Below are 20,253 nucleotides of genomic sequence, written 5' to 3' on the forward strand. Positions count from 1 at the left end.
AGCAGCAGGGGTAATACATGATGGACGGGGTATCACGTTAGGACCGTTAGAAAGACTGCATTCGATGTTATTCTGCGCTAGTTTCGTAAACAGGTTCTGTTATGGCAAGGATTTCCATGCATACAAGCTGAGACATCATGAAAACTCCTACAAAAGTGTGTGTTAAGTATTTCTTAGACACTATGTGATTTACTAGAATTTGACTTGGTTATTATTTCAGATAGCCATGTGGCTTCAGTATAACATTGAGAACATTGCTAGATGCACTTGCGATGGTATGTAGCTATGCGTAGCGATGCATCAGCGATGCGTCACGCATGGTCCGTTAGAATCACTAGGGAGAAAACAGCTGGTACTATTCTAGAATGGATTTCTGCATCATCACTCGGCAGTTAGCTCTTTGCCAGACCACAGGTAGAAAGGGGGGGGGGGGGTTCACGCCAGCAGCTGTGAACACATGCACATGCGGCCCACCTTGGAGTGTCTGCACTCTGCCGGCTGGAGTGGCCGTGCGGTTCTAGGCGCTACAGTCTGGAGCCATTTGAACCATTTGTCTGCACTCTCTAAATAGGTCTACCACTCCCGTCTGGTCGCGGCAGCAACAGCACCTAGGTGAACACGTATTACTCAGGTAGCAAGTATGAAAGAGATGTCGCCGCCTCATGCTTGCGGGACCCAAACGGGCATCTGTACGTCACTTTGCGGGGGGTTTCGGTGCATCCCGACTTCTGGGAGCATGTGAACTAGCCTCCTGTGTGGTCCAATGGACAGGGGGTGGCTGGCAGTGTCTGCGTTCATTGTTGGCGTGTCTGTTGCATTATTTTGCAAGCAGATCTGTAGGCTCTGCTATGCGTTATTTCGACAGTTTACGAGTTCTGAGCATGTCTACACATCAGTATAATGCATTATTTAGGAGGATTCTGAATCTCTGTACTGAAATTATTTTGGTAGATTGGGAGTTGTTTGTGTGCCTGCAGAGCGTTATTTAGGAGTAGTTTAGAGGCCTGTGGGCAGCGTGGCGTGACCCCAAGCATTGTTCCAAGATAAATAAAGTACACTCCTTCCTTACTCTCTCCAGCATCCTGGTGCAGTCTGAGTCATATTCGTGCCATTTTCCCCCTCCAGACCACCCTCTTGGATTACATCACAGGAGGGATGACAGCACCCTTTGGTGGCTGTACTGTGTACTAGGTCAGTTGGAGTCTAGATTTGGTGGTGGAGACACTGCCGGTAAAATAAAGACTTATGTCCAGCACAGGCAGAGTCGTTTTCTCGCCATTTTCCCCCACCCCAGACCACCATCTTGGGTTACATCATGGAATGGATGGCAGCACCCTCTGGTCGCAGTACTGTGTATCAGGTTAGTCGGACTCCAGACCGCATGGCAACCACACTGTTTCCCACTATTTCCCCACACCATGTTGGATTACTTCACGGAATGGAAGACATTGCTCTCTGGTGGCAGTACTCTGTACTATGTCCAGACCTCGGGGTGAACATACTGGTTACTGCCATCTTGGATAATGGTACTGGCATCATCAACTGATGTTGTGTCTGCTATCTTGGATTACGTCACAGAATGGACGACAGTACCCTCTGGTTGTGGTACTGTGTACTAGGTCAGTTGGGCTCTGGACCTTGTGGCGAACACACTGAATGGTGGCAGTTCCTATAATTGTTTAAATAAAATAGTGCATGAAAAACAATAAAGACTTATGACAAGCACAGGTCGAGTCCCCTCCCCACCAATCCCTAGGAAGAGGTGGCGTTTGGGTGATATAAGTTAGTGGAGGTAGCCCAAGTGACCTTTCTTTACTGCCAAAATTCAAACTTAACGCCCGTTCTAAGTAGGAGCTGGCAGCCAGTTTACTTAGGTTAGTGGAGGTAGTCCAAGTGACCTATCTTCCCGCCATTTTCTTAGGTTAGTAGAGATAACTGTGGTGTGATGCATTATCCCTTTGGAATTTGAACTTTGCACAATTTTTCTGGGGGAGCGGAGGGGAGGGGGTTAGGTTAGTGGAGGTAGCCAAATTGACCTATCTTCCCACCAAAATCCGCATTCTTGGATAACGTCACAGCCGCCATCTTGTATGACGTCATGTGCTGTTGCCAAGTCTGGTTGGTGCCATCTCGGGTGATGTCATCGCAGCCATCTTGGATGATGCTATCTTCAATACATGTGGCAGGCAACAATGGAGAGTGGTGCCGTACATACTTTGTCCCACTACTAATGTGCAGCATATTGACGTGACGCGGACTCGACAAGTCATTGGAAGTCCACTGCAGAAATATTAATCTATGCTGCCTCTATAGCCATTTGTAAGAGCAAAAGTGTTGCCGGTGCAGGATATTGTGTACGAACTACTGACCTCTCCATTATGTCCCATAAATGTTCGATGGGATTCGTGTCACATTGTAATCCACAAAAATCTGTAGTTGTTTGGGAACAAAAAGTCCACGAATGGCTGCAGTTGGTCTCCAAGTAGACGAAAATAACGATTTCCAGTCCATTATCGGTTCAGTTGGACTAGATAACCCAGTCCATTCCACATAAACACAGCCCACACCATCATGGATCTACCAACAGGTTGCACAGTGCCTTGACATCTCGGGTCCACGGTTTCATGGGATCTGCACCACACTCGAACCCTGCCATAGCCCCTTACCAACTGAAATTGGGAGTCATCTGACGAGGCCACGGTTTTCCAGTCATCTAGGGTCCAACTAACATGGTCACGATTCCAGGAGAGGTGCTGCAGGCAGTATTCTGCAGTTAGCAAATTGATTCCCGTCGGTCATATGCTGACATAGCCCATTAACACCTAATTTCGCGGCTCAGTTATTTCACGCTGTGTTGCTCGTCTGTTGGCACTGACAATTCTACGCAAACGCACAGTTTTCGGTCGTTAAATGAAGGCTGTTGGCCACTGCATTGTACATGGTGAGAGGTAATACACGAAATTTAATATTCTCGGCAAACCCTCGACGCTGTGGCTCGCAGAACATTGACTGCCGAAATGTAGTGTCCAATATGCCTAGCTCAGATTACAATTTTACGTTCAAAGTCTGTTAATTCCCGTCGGGCGGCTATAATCTCGTCGGACAGCTTTTCACACGAATCATTTGAGTACAAATGACAACTCCAGGAATGCATTGGTCTTTTATACCTCGTGTACGCGATACTACTGCCATCTATAAATGTGCATATCGCTAACTCGTGACTTTTGTCACCTTAGTTTATAGGTAAACAGGAAACCGAAAGACGGTTAGTAGATGGACTTTATTCACTAAAAAATGTAACTGTTACTTTTGATCCAAAAATGAGAAGTAATCAGCTTATTTAGTACGGTAGTTAATTACCTCGATAGAGCAAATCTCGCCTTGCGCTGAACATTCTTATTAACCACAGCACGGTCCACGCACTCGGACATCTGGGGATTACTGAGAGTAGGTCTCACGGATGCTTCGAGGATTCGAGCGACAATATTCTGTCTCTGTGATGTTTCCGCAACGTCCAAGATATGTGAATTCTTCCTGCGGCTCCGTATAGGCGCTATCGCTATATAGGAGGTTTCCGGCTACTTTTTCACTACGCTACGTGGTAGATTTGCACAAACCGCAACAGCCAAACAATGTCTCTCCACGTCTCGTGCTACTTGGAATCGTGCCACTGATGGCTTGGAAATTATATTGCAGTTAATATACTCCTGCCCGCAGATAACTTGACGTACTTGATCAGTGACAGCAGATGTAGATTTGAAGGTGGTTTTTGGGGGTTCACGTGGAAGAAGAGTGTGAGGGCGTCGGTGGGACGTGCGGTTGGTCAACGCGCGGTCACGACGCCGTGCGGCCTGGGTGCGCGCCGTTCCCACGGCTCTGGGCTCTGCGCGCTGTCACGAGACCTGCTGACGTTCTCAGCACAATTAAAAACTGCGCTCTGCCGGAAACGGCGCGTTTCGCCACACTGTTTGCCAAACACATATTACCTCTGCACGGGAAGAGCCTGGGCGCCCTTAGTTAAGAGTTGTTATAAAAGGCGGAGCTGCTGGAGATAGAAGCTGTAAAGGCATAAGCGTCATCTACATCCATACTCTGCAAGCCACCTCACGGTATGTAGTGTAGCGGGCTTTTCTGCCACCACTATCTCCGTCCCTTAACACGGGCCCAACGTGCCGGTCGCGTGTGGACTGAGGCGCGGCCTATCTCGGCTTTGCTCGTTCCTTATCAGAAGTACCCGGTACAGCGCGACATTTAATTTAGTATTGCGGTGTGACACTTTTCGGTCGGTACAATTCTCTTCAGCTCGGCAGATCGTGCTGTCAGCGTTGTTTGCCTTTCGCTATTTGTTCGTGGTATGAAAGACGTTCACAGGTCCAGTGACTGTTTGCACAAATAGAGGAAGTCTAGCGGTCTGTCAAATATTCAAATGTGTGTGAAATTCTAAGGGACCAAGCTGCTGAGGTCATCGGTCCCTAGACTTACACACTACTCAAACTAACTTATGCTAAGAACAACACACACACACCCGTTCCCGAGAGAGGACTCGAACCTCCGGCGGGAGGGGCCGTGCAATCCGTGACACGGCGCCTCAAACCGTGCGATCACTCCGCGCGGCAATCTGTCATCTCACGCCTTTAAAAATGAATAGGAATGACAAAACAGAGGGATCGGAACTCTCAATATCTATTACACAGTCGCGTGAGCGACGTGTACTGCAGATTTGTTTGCACTGACATTACAGTACCGTGCAGAAGGAAATCAAAGATTTAGTTGACAATGAAGCAAGAAAAAAATTAACAGCGATCAAAAGACGGGATTCATTGTTTTGCTCATCAAGAAACACTTTGTGCACAATTGGTCGGCATGGAACACGTGAAGGAATTGGTGATACGAATAATAAAATTTCTGAAGTCATACGTATTATTTCACTGTCGATCCCGACAGTTTACTATGGAACTGAACGAAGAGTATGGAAAGTTTATATATTATTGAAAAGTACGTTGGTTCAGTAAAAGGACATGACTTTTCGATTTAAAACCCGCTATTCTTGAATTTATGACGGAAAAAGGAGTGCAGGACTGAAAATTATAACATCCAGAATGGACTGCAGACCGAGTATTTTAAATCGTCTAGATTGCACAGTGCCCACAGGAAGACACTGCAAGGTGAGAAACAACTTATTTCCGATTTGATGGCGCTCCATTTGAAAAGAAGATCGCATCGTAGAAGGGACAAATTTTGACAAACACAGTCCAGTTTCCTAAGCTCACAGGCGTTAAAGAAAATGCGAGGTTTGAAAAAATTTATTGTGAGCTCGAAAGGATTTCAGTGATACTTTCTAAACATTTTGAGGACACTGCCAATCTTACATCTGTTTTTGAGCTGTTTTCGAGACCGTTTGCTGTTTCAGTTGAAAGCGTCTCTGTACACGTGCAGATGTAAATAAATGATGTGCAAGGTAATTCCCGTTTTAAAGACATATCCTTTTGCGTTAAAACGCTCCGAGACATCTACAGTGCTCTCCTCAGGTAAAGTTTCCATCTTTCCTTCACGAGGCTGCAAAAATGCTGCTATCATTTGAACAACATATGTGCGTGAAAGACTTCGATTGTGATACTAAATAACTCTCGACTGCGTGGAAACTTAAGTGCAAAAATCTGTGAAACTGTCTGAGTCCGTCTGTATGCTGACAGTTTGTACCACATAAACTTTATACTCTGTCTTCAGCGCACCAAAAATAATTAAATGATAGTGAAAATTTGAGATGTATGTTGTTGAGAAAGTGCCATTCACATATAGCGCAATCGACGCCAGCATGGCAGGAAGTGTGCTGAGCGCTATCGCAGGGCTTGCGAGCCGAATTCTTGCCTGCTCCTGATGTACAGCATCTCCACAGCGCTCTCACGCTAAATAAACAGTCCCGTCACGAAATGTGTCATTCTTCCTTGCATTTTGTCTATCTTTTCTGTTTTGTAAGCCATTTCTTTCGTTGATGAATTAAATTTTCTTAGTACTCTACGAATAAATCCCAGTTTAGCAAATGTTTTTTCTACTTGTTTTATGTTGTTATTCCACTTTAGGTTCCTCCGGATGGTTACTCCTAGGTATTCCATGGTAGTTACTGGTTCCAGTGATCTGTCACATATAGTTTAATCGAACAGTAGTGGATCTCTTCGCCTATTTATGCTCAATATGTTACATTTATTTGCGTTGAGGGTCAACTGCGCCAACCGTCGATCCCCTACAGGTCTTCCTGCATTCCACTACAGTCTTCTGACTTTCCTATAAATAACAGTATTGTCCGCCGATAACCTCATGGAGCCTCCAGCGTTATCCATTAGATCTTTAACATAAACTGTAAATAGTAGCGGCCCTATAACACTTCTGTGGGGTACTCCAGAAATTACCTTTACATTTGCCGGTTTTGTTCCATTAGGAACGACGTATTGAGTTCTATATGCACGGAAGTCCTGTGTCCAGTCACATCTCTGGTCCGATATAGCTATAAATTTGTTCACTAAACGACGGTGTGGAACTGTATTGATGCCTTCTGGAACACGGCGCTTCTGTCTATGGTGTTCTAGATCTCACGGACGAACAGAGGAATCTAAGTTTCACGGTATCACTGTGAAATCCATGTTGTTGTTTTTAGAGGAGCTTTTAGTTCTCCGAGAATCTTGATGGTGCGTGTGTCTAAAATATATACCATACTGTTTGGCATGTTGACCATAGATAAAAAGATATGAGGGGCAGTCGAATGAAAACGAGGTAGATGGAAAAAAAATAAGTAAACTCTTTATTATTTCAGAGGTAACCGCCATAACTGATAATATATTTATCTCACTGTGAGACAAGACGGTCAATGCCTTTACAGAAAAATGTCTGCGGTTACCTACGGAACCTTGAATGTACCCAGGCGTGCACCTCTTCGTGCGAAGCAACTCTACGGCCACGTGTGTCTTTCTTCAGGGCTCCAAAAATATGTAAATGGAGGATGTGTAAGGGCTTCCCAGCGAAACTTCTGCATCAGAGTCGAAACAACTTCGGCAGCTTGTTACAGGGCATCGTCCTGAATCAGCTTTCCTCGGCGTTTGGACTTGATGGTGCCCTTCAGTTTTTGCAAAGCGTTCACGTACAAGTATCTGAACGAAGATTCCACAATGGGTTTGCGACTGGATTTCAATCTTTTATACATGGTTTCAAATAGGAGGGGCGTTCCATATTGATTTACACTTTCTTTTTACCACCATTCATGGTGGGCCATTTCACTCATCATTGCAGTTGGAAATATCTAGTACTTTCGTGTAACCATAGTTGGCAATCCCTACACCGTACCGCCCATTTTCCCAATCGCATAGCTGCGCGGGGTAGCCGCACGTTCTGAGGCGCCTTGCCGATTCGCGCGGCTGCCTCCGTCGGAGGTTTGAGTCCTCTCTCGGGCACGGGTGTGTGTGTTGTCCTTAGCGTAAGTTAGATTAAATACTGTGTAAGCCGAGGGACCGATGACCTCAGTAGTTTGGTACCATAGGAACTTACCACCACCAAATCGCTGTCAAATGGTTCAAATGGCTCTGAGCACTATGCGACTTAACTTCTGAAGTCATCTGTCGCCTAGAACTTAGAACTAATTAAACCTAACTAACCTAAGGACATCACACACATCCATGCCCGAGGCAGGATTCGAACCTGCGACCGTAGCGGTCGCTCGGTTCCAGACTGTAGGCCTAGAACCGCACGGTCACTAAAGGGCCGGCCAAATCGCTGTCATTACGTGAGCGGACAACATGAAGTGTGATCGTCAAAGACAGCGCTGGACGACTTGGTTTCTGTAGAAGGAATGTGTAAGCACTGCAGATAATCACAACCGATTGATAACATTCTGAGGAGAATGTGACTCGTCACGACAAATGATCTTGCAATTCGACAACGCTCAACTCCATACGAGTCGGCAAACCGTGGCTGCCATCAATGAAATGGGGTACCATGTGCTGCCACACCCACCGTCTACTCCTGACTCGGCCCATTCTGATTATCACCTCTTCAGGGGTATGAAGAAACCTCTGCGCAGACGTAATTTCGCAGACTTCCTGGAACTGTGACCACCGTCCTGCCGTGGGATCGACAGACTCCAACAAATTGATTCGAGGAGACCTAAGAAGATGAAGAGGCCAAGTCAGGAAAACATGGTCGGCGTGGCAGCGCCTGGAACCCCATTCCATCGTGGTAGCCATGGTGTCCAGACTCGTATGGAGCCGCACGGGATTAGCCGAGCGGTCTTGGGCGCTGCAGTCACGGGCTGTGCGGCTGATCCCGGCGGAGGTTCGAGTCCTCCCTGTGTGTGTTTGTCCTTAGGATAATTTAGGTTAAGTAGTGTGTAAGCTTAGGGACTGATGACCTTAGCAGTTAAGTCCATAAGATTTCACACACATTTGAACTCGTATGGAGATGAGCGTTATCGTGTTGCAAGAACACTTTTCTTGACTGTGCACTCTCTACACACTGCCACAAGTCGCCTGTGAATCTCCGCAGTGTTTAGAACCTCATTCTACAGAAACCGCACCATACAGCTTGTTCTTGATGATCACACTCAACGCTGTCCGCTCACATAGTGGCAGCAGTTGGGAAAATGAGCTGTACTGTGCACCATTACACAATTTCCAGTTGGTATAGTGAATGGCAGCTAGCCCAAATGTGGAAAAATGTAAGTTAATGCGGATGAGTAGGAAGATAAAACTATAATGTTCGGATATAGCATTACTAGTTTATATATCTGGGCGTAACGTTGCAAAGCGATATGAGGTGAAACGAGCATGTAAGAACTGTGGTAGGGAAGGCGAATGGTCAGCTTCAGTTTATTGGAAGAATTTTAGGAAAGAGTGGTTCACCTGTAAAGGAGACCGCATATAGGACGCTATTCTTGAGTACTGCTCGAGTGTTTGGTATCCGTACCAGTCGGATTGAAGGAAGACATCGAAAGAGTTCAGAGGCGGGCTGCTAGATTTGTTACCTGTAGGTTCGAACAACACTTAAGTGTTACGGAGATACTTCGGGAACTCAAATGGGAATCCCTGGAGGGAAAGCGACGTTGTTTTCGAGAAACACTATGGAGGAAATTAAGAGAACTGGCATTTAAGGCTGACTGACCAACGATTTTACTGCTGTCAACATAAACTGCGTGTAAGGACCACGAAGGTGAGAAATTAGGGCTCATACGAAGGCATATAGACATTCTCTTTCTCCTCGCTCTATTTGCGAGTGGAACAGGAAAGTAAATGACAAGTAGTGGTACAGGCTACCCTCTGGCACGCACCGTACGGTGGCTTGCAGAGCATCTATGTAGATGTCGATGTAGATTGTCCTGCCACCTACGGTTAGACGAAAGTGCTAAATACTTGCAACCGTAATGATGAGTCAAACGGAGCACCATGAGTGTAGAGAAAAAATAAGTTGTAAATCGGTATGGAACGCCCCACGGACAACGAGAAAGCTCCTGTACTTGTTTCTAGATTCAAATATCGCAGGGGTTACCACATCAAATGAATATGCGCTCAGCGTATTCCACGTTCCATTTCATGTGTCAGTTAAGGCTCTTTGGAGAAAGGGGAACAGCAAGGATCAAAACTGGAGATGTTCTGATATTCTGCCGACCCAGTAGCATTTGGCGTGCAGGGTTGAGAAAAACTACTTCATAATGAGGTCAGATCTGGGTAACGAATGTCCAATGGAGCAAAATTATCCAAATAACTATAGTTCAGAAATGCGCCGTTGTGTAACATTACACCCTATCAGTGCCTACGTTAGGTGCGAATTTTGGGTTACGTTAACAGGGTGAAACTTGACGATCAATAAATTATGCCGAAGATACTGTAAAGCGATTAATTTGCAGAAACAATAGTGTTGTAAGATAGTCGATATGTGGTACTGTGAGCTGCAATAATTAATAATGAAATCTAAAGGCTACATGTTTTATTTTCATAATCAATAGATAGCATGCACGAACTTCAATTTTAACAAGTACATTTCATCTGTAAGGGCTACCTAAGTAAACGGTGAAAAAGAAACAAGAAATTTAATTGTAATCACTCTTTCTTTCCTCAAACCACACTTTTTATAGCAAATGTTCGAAACTGCTGCGTCCGCCATCGTTACAAAGTTGACATCGTCGAATGAATGACTGAGGCACCCCCTCGAAAATTCCTGGCATGAAGTGATTGTTTGACGCGATCTCAAAATACTTCCGCTTACCGGGCAGACTTCCACGCGCACGACGATGGTTGGCTGTCGTTTTATGGCTGTAGCTACACAACGGTGCCTTTCCGGCTAACGCTTGGAAGTCCCCCACCCTGCTCTAACATGATCATCAGTTTGATTCCTCCACTGTGTATGGTAAGACTGAAGTACATCCATACTGCGGAATTTGTTTGGTGATAAGCGAGGCTTTCGCGTGGCTGTGCGCAGCTGCCCGCGCAAGGCCGCAGCCCTGTCTGTACGGCGCAGCGCACGCGAACCTCTTCGCAGCTGGCACACTCTTGCGTCACGTCTGCAGGTTTCCTAACCCTAACCCCTTATCCTCTCTAGCGTGTTTACTGTTTCAACATTTCATTGTTCTTAGTTTTCGGCAGGGTCCACTTCGTGAACCCTCATTACAATTCCTAGGTTTAATCGGTAACGGTAATAGTAGGAATCGCATGCGGTCACGGTAATGGAATCGTGCAACAAATTGCTTACAGCTACACGGACTCGGAAAATAAAAAAAAATCACAACTCCAAGAAGGAGGTGAGCGACATAAACGAAGTTGGTAGGCGTGTTTATACTTATTCAAATTCCGTGATAGTTGGATAAGAGTACAGCTAGTAGCCCCAGTATGGGGATGCAGATCAAGTTTGCTTTAAATACACGCTGTAGCGGTCGTCAGCGTTAGTTACCTTAGAGATTGGACTTGGTGATTTGATGTTAGTCAAGAATGTCTTTAAGGCAACAATCACACCTCACTGAGGTTTAATGAGGTCGTGTAATAGGGCTACGGGAAGCTGGATGTTCCTTCTGCGATATTGCAGAAAGGCTTGGTAGCAGCTGAGCCGTACACGAATTCTGGCAGCGGTGGTCTCGAGAATGTAGGTCGCAACATGACCGGCCACCCGATGGTCACGTGGCATTACCGAGAGAGAAGGCCATCATGTTCGGCTTATAGCTCTGGCTCATCGTACTGCATCTGCAGCAGCGATTTGAGTAGCAGTTGACACCACAGTGACACAAACAAACTGTTACAAATCGATGATTTCAGGGACAACTCCGAACCACACGTCCTGTAGCGTGCATTCCACCGACCACAAAACAACGCTATCTGCGACTTCAGTAGTGTCAAGCGAGAGCTTATGGAGGGTAGGGTGGAAATCTGCTACGTTTTCTAATGAAATTTGGTGCTGCCTAGGTACCAGTGTTGGTTAGAACGAGACCAGTTGAGGGCCAGTAACCAACATGTTTGCATGCTAGACACACCGGACCTACACCTGGAGTTACGGTCTGGAGTGCGGTTTCGATGACTTCAGGAGCACTCTGGTGGTTATCCCACACACTCTGACTGCTAATATGTACGTCATTCTGGTGATTCCACCTGTTATGCTGTCATTCATGAACAGCATTCCAGGGGTAGTTTTCCCACTGTTGTAACCCAACATGCGGTACAGAGTGTCGACATATTGCGTTGTCCTGCTCCCGAGTCCTCCCTCGGGCGTGCGTGTGTGTGTTGTCCTTAGCGTAAGTTAGATTAAGTAGTGTGTAAGTCTAGGGACCTATGACCTCAGCAGTTTGGTCCCATAGAACTTACCAAAAATTTCCAAAATTACCTGCTCTATCGCCAGATGTGTGTCCAGTAGAGCACATATAAGACATTGTCGAACAACAACTCCAGCATCATCCACAAACAACATTAATAGCTCCCGCATTGATCGACCAAATGCAACAGGCATGGAAATGCATCGCACAAAGTGACATCCGGCAGCTGTACAACACAATGCATGCACGTTTGCATGCTTACATGCGACATGCTAGCGATTACGCCTGTTATTCGTGTGCCAACGTTTCACATTTGCAATGGCTTATCTCGTGCTTACATTAACCTACGATCTTGCAACGTTAATCACTTAAATATGTTACCTAGAGAAAGATATTCCCAAAATTTCATTACTCTGGAAATTTGTGGTAAGTTCCTATGGGACCAAACTGCTGAGGTCACACTAATTATACTAACTTAAACTAAGGACAGCACACACACCCATGCCCGAGGGAGGACTCGAACCTCCGCCGGGGGAGCCACGCGAACCGGAGCAAGGCGGCTACCCCGCGCGTCATTACTCTACATTAATTATTTTTGGTGTATCGTTTTTTTTCGTCAGTGCATTTACCGAAATTACAGTAATCCTCAGCATGATATAGAATAAAGTGTCGATTTATTTTTTGAAAGTGTCCCTAGTGTCGTACCCTTTGGGCCAGTAACCTGCTGGCTTCTCGTTGTGCGGGTTAGTCTGAAGCCGTCGTCTGCGGCTGTACGTCAGTAGTGGTTGTTGACGACATTGATAAATTATGCCAGGATAAGATGAAACTCTCTTACTCTGTCGGAGTAAAAAATTGGGTTATGTTTCCGAAACAGACCTCTTTTCGGTGAATGTATTTCGTTAAAATGCTGTTTCAGTGTCCAGATTCCATCTCTGAAATACGATTTCCAAAGATCTTTGGCTGTCATGAACTCAAAATTTCTTTGCATGTCGGTACAGATGGAAGTCAGGTGGTGTCAAATCTGCTGAATTGTTCAATTTTCCATCCCCAGTGCAAATGGAGCGTTTTTCTTGGTGGAACGGCTATTTTTCTGTTCCAGTTTTATTCGTCCAGTTCATAAATAAAGCATGCCAAGTACACTACCTGAAGAATAAACTGAAGCAAGCGGGAGAGAAGGAGGAAACGAAAAGAAACTTCACTGTTTCAGGAGATATGTGCTGTTATTGCAGTGATTGCCAAATCGAGTCAGATTTGCTTAGAACTTGTCAGTATGAACTCATCAGTACGACATTGCACTCCATCTGGCCTGTATACATGCACTGATTCGGTTGGGAATGATGTGACGAAGACTCTGAATCCTCTCCCGTGCAAGCTGGCCCACAACTGTCGTAACCAGCCGTCGATGTCCTGGGACTGAATTGATGTTCGAGCTTGTCCCACTCGTGTACCATCGATGAGAGATCTGGGAATCTTGCTGTCCTCTGGTGTTCCTCGACAGCACACAGACAATGCATAGAGACATGAGTCGTATGTGAACCAGAATTGTCCTGTTGAAAAATGGCACCACGATACTGTCGTGTGAGAGGTAGCACATGAGCACACGCGTTGCCCGCGAGGTATCGTCGTGTCGTCAGAGGTCCTTAATCATTACCAGCCGTGACCAGAAGTCATACTCGACAGCTCTCCGCACCGTGACGCCTGTAGTAACACCCCTGTTCCACTCCAAAACGTTGCAAGAATGTGACTTCTCCTCATGCCGCAGCTGTACTCGCCGGCGGTAGTACAGAACCGCGATTAGTCACTTAAAAAATGCGACATCACTCCTTAGCAGTCCATGCTCCCCGATGACAGACTCAGTCGTTTGTGTTGTGCTGTTAAAGGCAGCCTACGATGGGAACGTAATTTCCTAGGCAGACTGCTGCTATTCTCTGACTACCACTGCTGGATGGCACAGAATGTTGCAGTGACTCCGTTACGTATTATCGGACGGCAGGCGCCTGATGCACCAAAACCTTGACGAGTCTGCCCGTCCTGACGTTCCCATGCACTGCAACATAAGGCCGCTGTCACATCCAGATGCTGCACACATCTGGGTATTACACGGCCGATCGAAGGCCCACAATTAGCCCCTTTTAAACTCTGTAAGGTACTGATAACGCTGTCTCACACGTGTACGCGGCATCTCCTGTCCTTCACAGTAATCACTCATCTTCTGACGCTGTTCACGCCTCTTGTATACCGTCCTAGGTCTGGTAACGACATTATACACGATCAACACTAATACACTCTGCTGGCCGTTCCGCCTGTCACAGACAAATGCAGCTCTGATCATTTACAATCCCGCCAGCGGTGTGTAAATGTACCGAGTTACATTGACAGCCGACCTCGTATTCTGGTTGCTACACCTCTTCTATCGGTCAGTGTATTTGCCAGTGATTGTTTTACAGTTCTCAAAGTAAAAAGAAATAAATGTCGTGTGACTTGGGCCTCCCGTCGGGTAGACCTTTCGTCGGGTGCAAATCTTTCGATCTGACGCCACTTCGGCGACTTGTGCGTCGATGGGGATGAGATTATGATGATTAGGGCAACACAACACCCAGTCCCTGAGCGGAGAAAATCTCCGACCCAGTCGGGAATCGAACCCGGACCCTTAGGATTGACGTTCTGTCGCGCTGACCACTCAGCAACCTGGGGCGAACCGTTCTCAAAGTAATCAATAGGAATAATGCGTTTCGTACTCGTGATACATAGTAACAAATAAACTAAACTCCGTCCCAAGGCTCAACGGTACCGGCCGGCCACCGTGTCATTCTCAGCCCACAGGCGTCACTGGATGCGGATATGGAAGGGCATGTGGTCAGCACACCGCTCTCGCAGCCGTTGTCAGTTTGCGTGACCGGAGCCGCTACCTCTCAATCAAGTAGCTGCTCAGTTTGCCTCACAAGGGCTGAGTGCACTCCGCTTGCCAACAGCGCTCGACAGACCGGATGGTCACCCATCCAAGTGCTAGCCCAGCCCAACAGCGCTTAACTTCGGTGATCTGACGGGAACCGGTGTTACGTCTGCGGCAAGATCGTTGGCATAGAAACAAACACACCCTACAAAATCAGTGTACGAAATGAGCTGGATTCCTTTTAAAAGGCTCGTCAGTACTTACACTTTTCGGAGAAAAAATTACAGTGTTAAGTCAGTACACAGAATATGCCTTGTCACAGCAGCCTTTCAAGTCATAGGCTTTGGCATAGGGTTTATTGTAGACTCAACTTTACTTCGTAAGTTGTATGTTGAGTCTGAAGATAGCAAGAGCCAAACAATGTTACATGAAATGGAATGATTAAAAAAATTCTTAAGCGATCTGGATGGCACTATTTAAAGCGGTGATTGAAACTGCAGACTCAGACCAGCAATTTACTTCCATTATTATTGACATAGGTCTTGCTTCCTCAGTTCATAAAACAACTCGGAGCTTAGGTCACAGACGCTCAGTTTGGTAACTGGGTGCCGGGCCAATTATTACCTGCACGACGGTAAGTAGTGAACGTTTCTGCAGGTTCGACGAACATGTGAACTTTTCAGACAGTGACGCTTTGCGTTTATTATTGGCGATGTACCGTTCGGTCCTGGTGCGGCATTCACTGTAGGTCACAGCGCCTGTGCTAGCGTCCTTCACACACTTGTCGTTCATATTTGCTCAGTGTGCAACTAAATGCTCACTCTGCAGGCAGCTATGACTGAGTGCCTTCTAGGAGAGGCCCGTCGGAGCTCACGTCATCATAAACAATGGTTAACGTCCTCCTCCCTCTCGACATTTTGCTGCAGGCAAGTCTTGAGACTGTCTTCCTCCGGCGATAAGGGCAGCTTTGCACGATCTTGGAAGAAAAGGTCGCACAAAAATATCGTTTTTATATTCACTAAAATTACTATAAATTTAAGAAATGAAATGCAAAGAAAGTAAGCAACTTTTCTGTGACGTGGTTTCTGGTTTAATACTTGGGACTCAGTTACAATCGTCTGCCAGGAATGTCGTCTGCTGCTCCAGAAGACATCATTAAAGGCCGTGCAGACTGATGTTTAAATAAATCCACCCCCTTTAACTGCTTCTAAAAGCTAGACAACTGAACTCTCTGTCTACATTCATAGTCACCGCGCCGTGACATCATCGGAAAGCTGTCAAAATTCGCCAGGTAGAGCCACAGTGCATTCTAGAGCTTATTTCTTTACGTGACATTGAGGTCAAACTTCACATAATTTGAATCTTGATCCATTTCTATTCAGAGATTTTTCCTGTTAATGAATTTCTATGGCCTATGTGCACATTATTGCGTATTTTTTTCTAGGTTTAATGATTAATGAGGAAGACTGGTTTTAGGGGTCATAGGAAAATCTGAAATGAATCACGGAACGTGCTTCATTCTCCATTTCGACTCCACTGAACGATCTTTAACTTCACCGAAGGCGTTGACCGCGCTGGCAGTTCTATGGATACTGATAAATATTTCGGCTGTTCTTGTTATAGTCAACAGCTCGAAGTATTCTGTTTTCGAAGTAATTAAGGCTAAAGAATTATTCCTCCTATGTGGATAGGTACAGACGATGTACCTTGCAACAGTATACTAAACAGCACGTGGAAAACTGGTGCTGAAACCATGGCCTAAACGCCAGAAGCCATATGTCACACATAAATTGAACATCACGTGTGATAACTCATTTCAACGTCCCATCAACAGCGAAAAAACGAAGCCCTAGAGTTGCTGGACTTCAATGAGGGAGAAAATAAGACGTAGTAGTTTAGCAGGTTGTGTGAAATAATTTAGAGAAGCTATGAAAAATCTAAAACATCAAAATTTAAAGGAGACTTGCAACTCCATCCTTCCCAATAGGAATCAAACCTGTGATATGATTCAGGAATACATCTCTTTACTAAAAAGAAAAGAAAAGAAAAAATAGGTAAAGTAAATAGTAGATTCTAGTATGTACATTCTATCTAAGCAACAGTACAAAATGCTAAAAGAGGTATGCCTCTTGTTAAGTTTCTAAGCTTGAAGACGTTCAGAATGCAGGCCCACAGCCGAAATATGTTCTGTGCCACGATCAGACGTACCACCAAAACTTCTTCAGTCCCTTCTCGAGCAAATCTCATCCTCGTTCCTCTACACAGTTTCGTCTGAAGTTGCTCTGCAACTTTTCATCATGTCACACATGGCGGAGAATGAAGCCAATGGTGAGATTCTTCGTAACTATCCACCACTGACACCATTTTATCCATGTTGGAGGTTCGTCACACTTTATCTAGCTAATTTCCTCCACTAAATTTCTTTTTGAAATTTTCTGTGCAGTGTTTTTTATTTATTGTTGTGCTACGACGTCGTTTGTCCAAGGGCACTCCCGTAAGCATGTCACATCGGGCTGCAGGCGTCTTCGGTGACCTCTATACCGGAGGTAGTTCGGTGCTGATCAGCATATGTAACGCACACAACAAGATAATGGTAGTGTAATAAACACCAACATTACAGTTTCCTTTTAACGGGTAACTTTATGCAAGCCAATTTAAATCTTTTTGTTTTCTGAAGCAATGTTTGTTATCAGTGACCGTCACCATGAGCGTTCGGGAGGAGCAAGTTTCATATTCCCCTCCAGATATTCTGATTTAAGTTTCCATGCTTTCCTCAATTATTTATGGTCAATGTCGGCATAGTTCTTTCAATAAGTCGACGGCGGATTCTTTCCACTACCCTTCTCTAACAGCACTATATCTTCCACTCTTATATCCTGGGCTTTAAACTCCTGTCATTTTTTCCCCTAATTCCGGTCACTATACAGCTTTTCACTTCTCTGTGTTTCACTTTCTTAGTCATCCGAATTAATCGCCTTACAGAGAGGAAGGCGACTGAGACATTTGTGAAATAAAATAACAGCTTATGTGGCGTTGAGATTTATAATTACTTAAAAATTATGTTTTATCTTGTGAGCTGGTCCAGGATGCGACGTGTTGGCGCAAACTTTCACTTGTGTAGTCACGTTTAAGAATAGCTTTACTGACTCATTGATTTTCCTTCTCATTAACGATAGGTACGATGAATTACTCACGAGAGCAGTGACAGGACTTGACCTGGCGATTAATTTGCTTGTTGATTATGATGAACTTGATGAACAAGTTACAAAGTGCTTCAGAGTATGTTTAGATCTTCTACACATGTACTGTATCCAACAGCACAAGCTGCTTCTCTTGGTTTTACCAACTTTATTCAGCAGTTGGCGTCAGTAGAGGTTGCAATGGAAGTAATAAGTGCGACGAGTGTTTCCAGATTTTTTTGCGTAGTCTGATAGTGGAAGAGTGTTGCAGTACTTTCAGAAGACTGTCTACATCACTCTGTCATACAGAGAGTCTCAGAAGAATAACGCCACCCTCGAAGACGCTTCCCTCATCATATGGCTCAACAGAAAGTTATCGCATTATGGAAAGTGTTGAAGGAAAACAGGTGTGCGACGTGCCGCAACATTGAGGGACCCTCGTCCCTGCCTGTGTACGTACTTTACATCGCTGTACAATATCACATATGTGTAAGGAAGCTTTGTTAGGGGAGAAAAGGACTCCTGGCGTCCCGCAATGAAGGTGCAACAGTATGAGGTTTGCGCATTAGGAGTTTAATATACTGTTGCTGAAATGCGCTTGAGCGTACAGATTCCATAACTTGTGGAAGTCAGCAGACTGAGATCTGCTTTTAACTGCTCAAGCACAGCTGTACCTTCACCTCTGTGCCCTGCCTCGCAACGGATACAACCAACACTGTGATACCATGGGCAACGCCATCAAAAGGATCTAATAAAAACGCCGTGTGCCCAGTTCGAATATACACCATAAACATTTCGTAAAAACATAGGGACAAAATTACAACAACTGTTTGATATTAATACACTGAGGTGAGAAAAGTCATGGGCTACCTACAAATACCGTGTCGGACCTCCTTTTGCCCAGAATAGCGCAGCAATTCGACGAGGCAGGAACTCAATAAGCCTCTGGAAGTCCCATGCAGTAATACTGAGCCATGCTGTCTCTATAGCCGTACATAATCGCAAAAGACTTTCCGGTGGAGAATTTTGTGCACGGGCTGACTACTTTATTATGTCCCATAAATGTTCGATGGGATTTACGTCGAGCGATCTAGATCCCCAAATCGTTCGCTCGAACTATCCAGAATGTTCTTCAAACCAGTTGCGAACTACTGTAGCCGGGTGACATGTCTTCGTTGTTTGGGAATATGAAGTTCACAAATGGCCGAACATAACCATTTCCAGTCAGTGATCGGTTCTGTTGGACCAAAGGACCCAGTCCATTACATGTAAATACAGCTCACACGATTTTGGAGCCAGGTTCAGCTTGCACAATGCTTTGTCGACAACACGAGTCCATGGCTTCCTAGGGTCTGCGTCACACTCGCACCAATCCATCAGCTCTTACCAAGTGAAACAGGAACTCATCTGGTCAGACCACGGTCTTCCAGTTGTCTAGCGTGGAAACGACATGGTCACGAGTCCAGGAGAGGCGTTACAGGCGATGTCGTGCTGTTAGCAAAGGCAGTCGCGTATGATGTCTGCTGCCATAGCCCATTAACGCCAGATTTCGCCACACTGTTCTTACGGATACGTTCGTCGTACGTCCCACACTGATTTCTGCGGTTATTTCACGCATTGTTGCTTGTCTGTTAGCAGTGACAACTCTACAAAAACGTCGCTGCTCTCGGTCGTAAAGTGAAGGCTCTCGGCCACTGCGTTGTCCGCGGTCGAAGGTAATTCCTGAAATTTGGTATTCTCGGCAGATTCTTGACACTGTGGATCTCGGAGTATTGAATTTCCTAAAGATTTCCGAAATGGAATGCCTCATGCGTCTAGCTCCAACAAACATTCCGTGTTCAAAGTCTGTTAATTCCTGTCGTGTGCCCACAAGTACTTCGGAAACATGTTCACGTGAATCACCTGAGTGCAAATGACAGCGGCGCTAAAGCACTGCCCTTTTATACCTTGTGTACACGATACTACCACCTTCTGTGGCTGGTTCGAATGGCACTGAGCACTATGGGACTTAACATCTATGGTCATCAGTCCCCTAGAACTTAGAACTACTTAAACCTAACTAACCTAAGGACAGCACACAACACTCAGTCATCACGACCCACCTTCTGTATGTGTGCATATCGCCATCCCATAACTTATTTCATTTGTAATTTAATTATCAGTCTGTTTAATACAATAGTCTCAAAGGGTAGTATAATGCTAACAGAATAGAAAGATCACAATTTTATTGCATGTAACAGCGGTCTGTGGTAGCTAAAGTAACATACACTGCATGGAATCCACTTCCTTTTCGATGCTGTTTTCGATGCTGCCGTAGCCATCGAATTCGCTCAGAACTATCCTTTTTAGATTTTTAGGACTCTTTTTGACGCGAACTTTCCTCTGGCTTGCGTTTTCTGTAATTC

General features: G+C 45.4%; 1 pseudogene; it reads right to left on the minus strand.

Moving 5' to 3' along the window:
- Positions 1-14,739: 14,739 nt before the first annotated feature.
- On the minus strand, positions 14,740-14,857 carry LOC126471644 (5S ribosomal RNA; annotated as a pseudogene).
- Between the last annotated feature and the right edge of the window lie 5,396 nt (positions 14,858-20,253).

Source organism: Schistocerca serialis, chromosome 3, assembly GCF_023864345.2.
Source record: "Schistocerca serialis cubense isolate TAMUIC-IGC-003099 chromosome 3, iqSchSeri2.2, whole genome shotgun sequence".
Taxonomy (NCBI): Eukaryota; Metazoa; Arthropoda; class Insecta; order Orthoptera; family Acrididae; genus Schistocerca; species Schistocerca serialis.